General features: G+C 36.1%; 1 pseudogene; it reads right to left on the reverse strand.

Annotated features, from left to right (window-relative positions):
- Positions 1 to 4,079: 4,079 nt before the first annotated feature.
- Positions 4,080 to 8,283, reverse strand: LOC101425820 (olfactory receptor 5L1-like; annotated as a pseudogene).
- Between the last annotated feature and the right edge of the window lie 764 nt (positions 8,284 to 9,047).

Consider the following 9,047-nt stretch of genomic DNA (forward strand, 5'->3'; position numbering starts at 1 on the left):
CCTTCCTGCTGTATTTGTTAAAAGAACATTCCCACCATTGTATTCTCATTCATAGACCTCCACCTCACCAAAGTTTACCTTTCCTTCTTCCATCCCTCTCCCCAGTTCCGTGGAGAGCTCAACCCACCCCCAAACCTGGTTTCCTTCACACCCCAGCACTGTTGACCACTCTCATATCCTTGCACCACCATCACCTTATTCCACTGCCAAATCAAACCTATCTACCTTATCAGAGATTCTGCCCAGATTGAGCACTGGGTCACCACTCTTTATGTTCTTTCTATCTCCTGGTAACTTATCATCCTGACCCTCTTTGTTAGTCTGTTCATTATCTTTAGTTCATATCAGTGAGATCATGCCATATTTGTCCTTTAATGACCACTTTACTCTTTGTTAAAGAAAATGAGGTGGGGGTTGTGTGAAATTATAAGGGCCTGAGGGAAAGTATCAATACTAAGAACATAGTTTATTTAAGGATATCATATATTTTAAGGGATGTATTACAAAGAGAGAAGGAAGGATTCTCAATGAATAGCATTGTGAAAATTAATACACAGTTTGTTAAAGGAATTAGACAATTAGTTTGTAAGCAATCAATCTGAACAAACATATGCAAAATCACAGAAAAACAAGTTAAAGACATTAATTACACTTTAAGTTGGAAAAACATATTCAACATAAAATGTAGACTAGAACATAATTTGTTTTCTCTGCTTGAATTTATTTTTAATTTTTTCATGACTATATTATTTTCTTTTTTTTTGATCTTTTTTTTTTAATGTTACATTAAAAAAATATGAGGTCCCCACATACACCCCACCACTGTCACCCCACTCCTCCCCCCATAACAAAAACCTCCTGCATCATCATGAGACATTCATTGCACTTGGTGAATACATCTCTGAGCACCACTGCACCTCACGGTCAATGGTCCACACCATAGCCCACAGTCTCCCACAATCCACCCAGTGGGCCATGGGAGGACATACAATGTCCAGCAACTGTCCCTGTAGCACCACCCAGGACAACTCCAAGTCCCGAAAATGCCCCCACATCATATCTCTTCTTCCCACTCCCTACCCCCAGCAGCCACCACGGCCACTTTCTCCACACCAATGCCACATTTTCTTTGATTACTAATCACAATAGTTCATGAATAGAATATCAGTAAGTCCACTCTAATCCAAACTCTATTCCTCCGTCCTGTGGACCTTAGAATGGTTGTGTCCACTCCACATCTATATCAAGAGGGGGCTTAGATTCCACATGAATGCTGGATGCAGTTCTCCTGCTTTCAGTTGTCAGCACTCTTGGCTCCCTGGTATGGTGGTTGGCCTTCTTCAACTCCACGTTAGCTGAGTGGGGTAAGTCTAATAAACCAGAGTGTAGGAGTTGCATGTCTGTTAAGGCTCCAGGCCTGGTTATCACATGGTCAGTCCAGAGATTCAGGTCCCCTGGGCATACACTAAACCTCAGCACCGACTACAGATCCAGTAAAAGTAACAGGAGAGGCTTGTGGACATCTGCTTGAATTTAAAACATAAAATAAGTAAACTATACAGTAAGAAGCATGCCTAATGCAGAACATTAAATGAAATATACCAAACTTTGATATATTTTGAATATATTCCTTAGGAGTTAGTGTTTTTACAATGTAAAATATCTTCCAAATCATTATGAAAGCATTACTACCAAGTAGAAATATGGCAAAGTGCTTCAGTAGGAATCTCAAGGAAAACATTATAAATCATTGTGAATGAAATGTCTCCATAATAAAAGGTTTTGTTATTGTTCATTCAACCCCTTCCCAATTCTCCCAATTCTGAATGATTTTTCAATTTTATCATGTTCACCAAGGTCCCCAAATGGTAAGAAAATATTTTATTAATGAATAAAATTCATTTTGAATCAAGCTGCCCAGAGGAGACTCACCTCATTGAGTATGGCAATAACAGCCAAGGAAACACTCAAAGCTAATTATTTTATAAAAATTGTGGGTGAAACATCAGACTTACTTTTTGAATTGGATCCATGAAACTACATTTACCTAGATTTTAATGTGTAGTAATCAACACCAGCAATTCTTTTGCATCTATGCTTAATATAATGAAACAAAGTCTGAAGAGTCTTGAGGTTTACTTAAGTGTTCAGTTCTAGAGAGAGTTATCAGTACTTATAGAGATAACATGAGGTTACAAGAATTTCTTCCTTGCATTGTAGATTGCAAGTCCCTCAGAATTTGTGTTTGTTGCCTTTGTCTCATCTCCATGTCTTCCTCTCCATTTTTTAGACTATGATGATACTTCTGGCAGTATATACAATGCATACCCCAGACATTTTTGATAGATGTCTTCCCTTTAGTTTCTGCTCAGTGGAGGGCTGGAGGCCAAGGAAGAAGGAGAAAGGAGAGGATTAGAAACATGTATACAGGAAAGGAGAAGGGAATTCCTTCTCCTCCTTGTTTTCCAAATACTATTTAGGTGAACCCAGCAGAAATAGACACTTGGATGTGGCTAACAGCTTCTCATCATTTCACCACTCTCTTCACAGATAGAAGCAGCAGACTTTGGTATTGAAAGACTGTTGGGACATGCCACCAAAGGTCTGAATACTTCTGAGGACTAAGCCATCTTCAGAGGCTCAGGCACACTAAAAGCCAAGACCTTTCCTCAAGGATTTAACAACAGCTGAATGAGTGGAGCATGTCCTCCAAGCTCTGAGAACCTGGAAATGATACCTCTTCTTTATTGCCTCCCAATATCGAACATAATAGCTGCCCTCTGCATTTAATAATCAGTGCATTAATACACAGTATCCCTTTTGTGTTCTTTCAGCCTTCTAACACCTAAAATTTCATGTATTAAATTGCTCTAGGGATTTATTTTAGTGAGTGAAACTTAAATTATATAATACTCATTGCAATTTGGGACAATTTTAGGCAACTTGCAATTCTTGAAATTCAATGTAATGCTTTAAGTTATATATTAAGTCTGATATGTATACCATTTATTTGCCAGTATTTACTCATTCATCAATTTAATTAAAAATATAAAGAAACTATAATATGCAAATGATGTCAAAGAGAAAATGATAATTGACTCCAGGTCTCAAACATTTCATTTAATCAGACATTATCTAAGAATATTCTATGTTTCAATGACCTGTCCAATGTCAAATATGTTATAATTTAATTTAAATATAATGCTGTGAGGTTGCCTATATTATCCAATGTTTAAACTTGATAATCTGAGAATTGGATAGGTTATATTACTTACCAAATGAAAAAATCATGATCAAAATGCCAATCCATTACTTCATGTTCTCAAGCTTGTTGCTTTTCTCACATCACTCTTGGTAGAAGGTGAGAATAATCTTTTTAAAGTAAATAATGTAGACTGACATAAAACAAAATGGAAACACAATTATAGTATCAATTAGTGCATAGTAATTGTGACAGAGTGCAGAGCTTTGATTTAGTCCTATAGAGAAAGGCTAAGAAAAGGCAGTTCAGCACAAGCAGAGACACATGCAAAGAACATGTACAGAGCCTGTGGAATCCACTTATAAGCTACAGTACAAATTTCATCCAGAATTGTTAGGCATAATGTAAATATGAATACGAGCAGTAGAAGAAAAAGAGGAGTAACAAATGCTGCTAGTGATGATGATTATAATAACAATTACTAATATATACCTTGTGAAAAACAGGATTACAATTTTGAAAAGAATCATAGTTTACCTAAAAGTTATGGGGAAAAAAGTATAATTTTCATGAACTATTCATTAGATTTATGAAAGTTTTACAGCAACCTAAATGCCTGAGTCTTAGTAGTGCCATTTTACATATACAGCTTAAACAAAACAGATTGAAGAAAAGCAAAATATGGAGGCATACTTTGAAATATGCTCAATTCTACTCTTAGAAATTGAAAAGGCACAAATATATGTGAATAAAAAAAGACTCATTCATAACTACCTTGCTCTTTACTATGCTCTACACTGTAGCACTGCAAACCACCTACTCACCTCTCCACAAGAATCCTATTTGGAAATCTGAGTCCTGTTTTATAAAAATGTCTCTAAGAAGATATTTTGGAGCCCACCAATTTACTGAGAGCTGTTTTTACATCCTTGTTCCTCAGGCTGTAGATCAGAGGGTTCAGTATGGGAATCACCACAGTATAGAACACTGTGGTCACTTTCTCAGTTTCCAGACTGTACTCAGAACTCGGCCTGCAATAAATGAAAAAGATTGTTCCATGGAAGACAACAATGGCTGTGAGGTGGGAGGCACAGGTGGAAAAGACTTGGAGCTTCCCTTCTGCAGAGCACATCCTTATGATGGTGATAAGAATAAACAGATAGGAGGAGGTGAGTATGATCACGATGGTGATGATCACATTGAAATTGGTCACAATAAACACCAGAATTTCATTCACAGATACATCAGAGTAAGGAAGAGATAAGACAGGGGATAAATCAAAGAAGTAGTAAATCACATTTGATCTCTGCAATGGAATCTCAAGAGATAAACACATGTGAATCAGACAAGACACTGTTCCACAAAGATATCAGGCAGATACCAGTCCTAAATGGAGCTTCTGGGTCATGATCACCATGTACAGCAGTGAGTAATAGATGGCCACAAAGAGGTCATAGACCATCACAGCCTGCAGAACGGCCTCTGTGACAACATATATGTAGAAAAAGTAGAATTATGCAATGCATCCCTGGAAGGAAATGGTTTTTCCTTGTCTAAGATATGGAACGGCAACTTTGGCACAATGGTGGTGGAGTAGCAGAAATCCACAAAGAAATACTGGCTCAAGAAAAAGTACATGGGTTTGTACAGCTGAGAGCTGGCCTGGATCACAGTGATCATGACCAGGTTGCCCATCATTGTGAGAAGGAAGACCAGGAAGAGGAAAACGCTCAGCTCAGGGAGGTCTGACAATCCCAGGAGAATGAACTCTGACAGACCTCAAGTTTTCCTTGTTCATGTCACCACTTCATTTGGGGTTGGGAAAAAAAAGATAAACTAAAAGTCACTTTCATTACAAATCAAAAATTTAGTTTTTAGTCTCTCTTGAAAACAAACATAAGAAAAATTGTTTAAGATAATTTGGGCAACAAGATACAGGACATTTCTTTTCGCAAGTTCAAGGGGAGTTCAGAAATAGTAGAATACTAATGCATAAGACTCACAGTTTATTTCACAGATTACATAGAAACATTAAATGTATTGACATCTGCAGAATCCTATATGATTCTTTACGTTTATCTTTTACAATTTAGGGACATTAAATTATTGGAAATAAATTATTGCTTGGTTAGCTTTATTTCTCCATGGTTTCAAAGCAATTTTTCTCCACAGAAGTGAAGGAATATTTATTTAAGATTGCTAACCCCCAAGGCTTTATCTTGTATTGATATCTATAGAGCAGAAAATAGCCTTGATACTATATAATAACACTTTTTCAAAAGTGTTAGCATAATTATTGTGTTCATTCTTCACTTCAGTGTTGGCCAGAGTTTAGCAAATTGGATTATCTTATATATCTACTTGTAACTATGTAATTTCTTGAAACTATGACCCTAAAGCCCTAAAAAGATATTTTTGATAAATTAATTAAACTACTTTCAATCTATTGCAAGAACTAATTAAATATGTGAATAGTGATTATTAACAAAAATGCCTACTGATGTATTGCAGCATTATTTATATTAAGACTTAGAAGTAACTTGAGTGTTAAATAAGAAGGAAATAGTCAAAATATTTCACATATATATAATAAATACTATGCAGCTATTAAATGATAATTTTCATGAATTTTTGATGATCTTAAAAATGACTTGATAACACTGCAAGTTAAAAAATAGTAAGCCTTGTTTTGCAGGCAGAATTTTATGCATGCTTACATAAGTTACATTGTATATTGAATCCTCATATCATCTTTGAAATAGAAACATTTTATCTCCATTCTTTAAAAAAAGAGTATGTAAAGTTTTCTGAATTTTCACAAAATATAAGTATTTATGGTGTATAGTTGGAAAGACAGCAGCAGTTTTTTTTTTGATTGGAAGAAGATACCTTTCAGTTCTAGAAAACCTCAAATGCACATAGAGAATAAGGACTCTCTCTCCTCCTGACCCCGACCATTCACCCACAACTATAGATGAAGCAGGTGGATTATTATGGGCAGAAGAGAATCTGGACTAGAAACCAACACAACAAAATATTCTCTCCATTTTTTAACTGATTTAGAATAGGTCAAGAATACAGGCATATAGAAACCCCTGCTTGAAACAAGGAATGATTCTGATGATATGGTTTTCTCTAATCGCTGACTTAGAAAATTGACTCATTTAATTTCCTTGAGTTCAAAGTAATACATAATATTGAAAACCTCTTCCTGTTTTCAAGACTAAAGGTTAAAAATCAGAATGTTGCAAACCTACAAAGCAGTGGTTCACACTAAGGAATGACTTGTGTCCTCAAAATCTGGAGACATTTTTGGTTATGACAATTGCATGAAATGCTACTGACTTTGATGTGGGCTCTGGGTGGGAGGCTCTTTGTCTCTTCAGAGATTTAACCTAAGCTCTCTGACTTGTGGGTGTGATGGTAAGAGGCTGCAGTCCTGCCCTTGGTAACAATAGCAAGGACTCCAGGCCCAGGAAACAGTTTAACAATGCAAGGTCTATAAACTTTAAGTATTTAGGGGAAATGCAAACCAAATACGCTAAAAAGCTTATCTAGAATGTTTGAAGTCCATGCTAAAAGCTTACCTAAGATGTGAAAGATATATGCTAATTGAAGCCTATTGAGAACTGAAACAAAAGGACCATTTGGCCTTTCCTCTCTGTATAAAAAGGGATTCAAACTCTTGTTGTGGGCTTGGGATTGAAACAGAAAGTTCCCGAGTCTGGCCGGCCGTCAATAAACCATTTTTCCTTCTCAAAATCATTCCTGAGTCTTGGCCTCTCTATACACAAATAATTGAACCTCTCTCAAATTCTACAACAGCATCAAGTGGATAGAGGCCAAGAATGCTGCTAAACCTCCTATACTGTGTATGCAAGGCAACCCCCCTACAACAAAGAATTATCTGGCACAAAATGTCAATATGGTAATACATTTGAAAAGCCTTGTCGTCAAAAGGCATTTCAAAATGTGTTTCACAAGGTCAAAATGATTCTTCTCCTTTCTACTTCAAAGGTTGTTCATATGCCTGGATCTATCCATGAATACTTCTGAGTGTCTCTTATTGCCACCTTCACCTTCAGCATCAAGGTAACTGTTAGGTGAATCTCCATGCTTCTCTTCTAGGTTCCATGGGTGGAGTTGGGGTAAATGGTTGGAAAAAAAAGAAATAATACATAATTTCCATTTTACTTACAGTGTTTTCCTTCTCATACTAATAGCAATTACAGGATATTTGTTCTGAAGGTAAAATTGTTTTCATTACCTCCCTGGTATATTTTATAATACTCAAGGAGAAAAATTTTTCCATGAAGGAATTCATAAAACATGACTTTTTCTTAAAACATTCTTAAATTAAAAGACAGGTAAAAAAGAGATTTGTAAGAAAAAACTCTAATTCAACTCTTTTACAATTTTCTTTTCTCTTACATATTGTTGTAGAATTTGAGAGAAGTTCAATTATTTGAGTATAGAGAGGTCAGGACTCAGGAATGATTTTGAGAAGGAAAAATGGTTTATTGACGGCCGGCCGGACTCGGGAACTTTCTGTTTCAATCCCGAGCCCACAACAAGATTTTTTAGTCCCTTTTATACAGAGAGGAAAGGCCAAATGGTCCTTTTGTTTCAGTTCTCAATAGGCTTGAATTAGCATATATTTCCACATCTTAGGTAAGCTTTTAGCATGGACCTCAAGCATTCGATAAGCTTTTAGCATATTTGGTTTGCATTTCCCCTGAATACTTAAAGTTTATAGACCTTGCATTGTTAAACTGTTTCCTGCTCACCAAGGGCAGGACTGCAATCTTTTATCATCCCACACCCACAAGTCACAGATAGTTTAGGTTATCTCAGAAGAGACAAAGAACCTCCCACCCATAGCCCACATCAATATGACTATATTTAATTAACCCAATGAGGAGAAAAATGAAAACAACATTCAAACTCTCTCCACATAATACATATATCCATTCTCAAGTAAGAAACAACAAACCTGTGGGACACATAGTTTCCTCTATTTCTGAAGATCCAGCCAAGGAAAATGTTACAGGCTTTATATATTTTATGTCCCTCAGGGCCATGGTCTTTAGCATTCTGAAATCGTTAATCTCTGTGGATAGAAACAAAATATTAAGAAAACTACTCAGTCTTGGAACAGAAAGAATTATTGATGACTATGCAACATAAACAAAGGGACAGAACTATTCCAATTGATATAGTATTGTAATGATATAATTTCTCCCAAAATTCATGATGAATTTTACAGCACTTTATGTTGCAAGTGAGCATTGCCTCTATGAGCCAGTGTTCACATTGTTGTTATGAAATATATACACGTCTTCCAACTTTGTCCATCCATATTCAAAATTTCCTAATTTCTTGCCAGATATAGTGTCAAAAGTCACACCAGAGTTCTAACAAATATGAGAAAATGTTTGTGAGTATAAGCTTTCTTTATGTGGAATAATAACAATTAGAATAAGTTCTGTTCTAAATACAAGAATTAACTTACTTCATAGTTATAAGAATAAGTAAAAGAGGCAGAGGCAGATGTGACTTGCCCAGAATCACCCCAGAAATCAATGATAGAAAGAGGCCACATGAACTTTTCTGGTTTTTACCACCCATATAGCTCCCTGAAAAGCAGAGGGACAGAAGGGCTCTAGGATGGCATACTTCCTAGTGGGCATTTTCAATACTGGAGGACATTAAATGGGAATGCCTTAAAGATCTCTCCCAGGTTTAGTCCTTTGCTGACTACATAAAATCCATCTAATCCAGTAGTGTTCACACCAGAGTTTTGTTTATCTTGATTATGCCAAACATTTCAAGAATTTCACAGATA

Source organism: Dasypus novemcinctus, chromosome 10, assembly GCF_030445035.2.
Source record: "Dasypus novemcinctus isolate mDasNov1 chromosome 10, mDasNov1.1.hap2, whole genome shotgun sequence".
In the NCBI taxonomy this organism is placed as follows: Eukaryota; Metazoa; Chordata; class Mammalia; order Cingulata; family Dasypodidae; genus Dasypus; species Dasypus novemcinctus.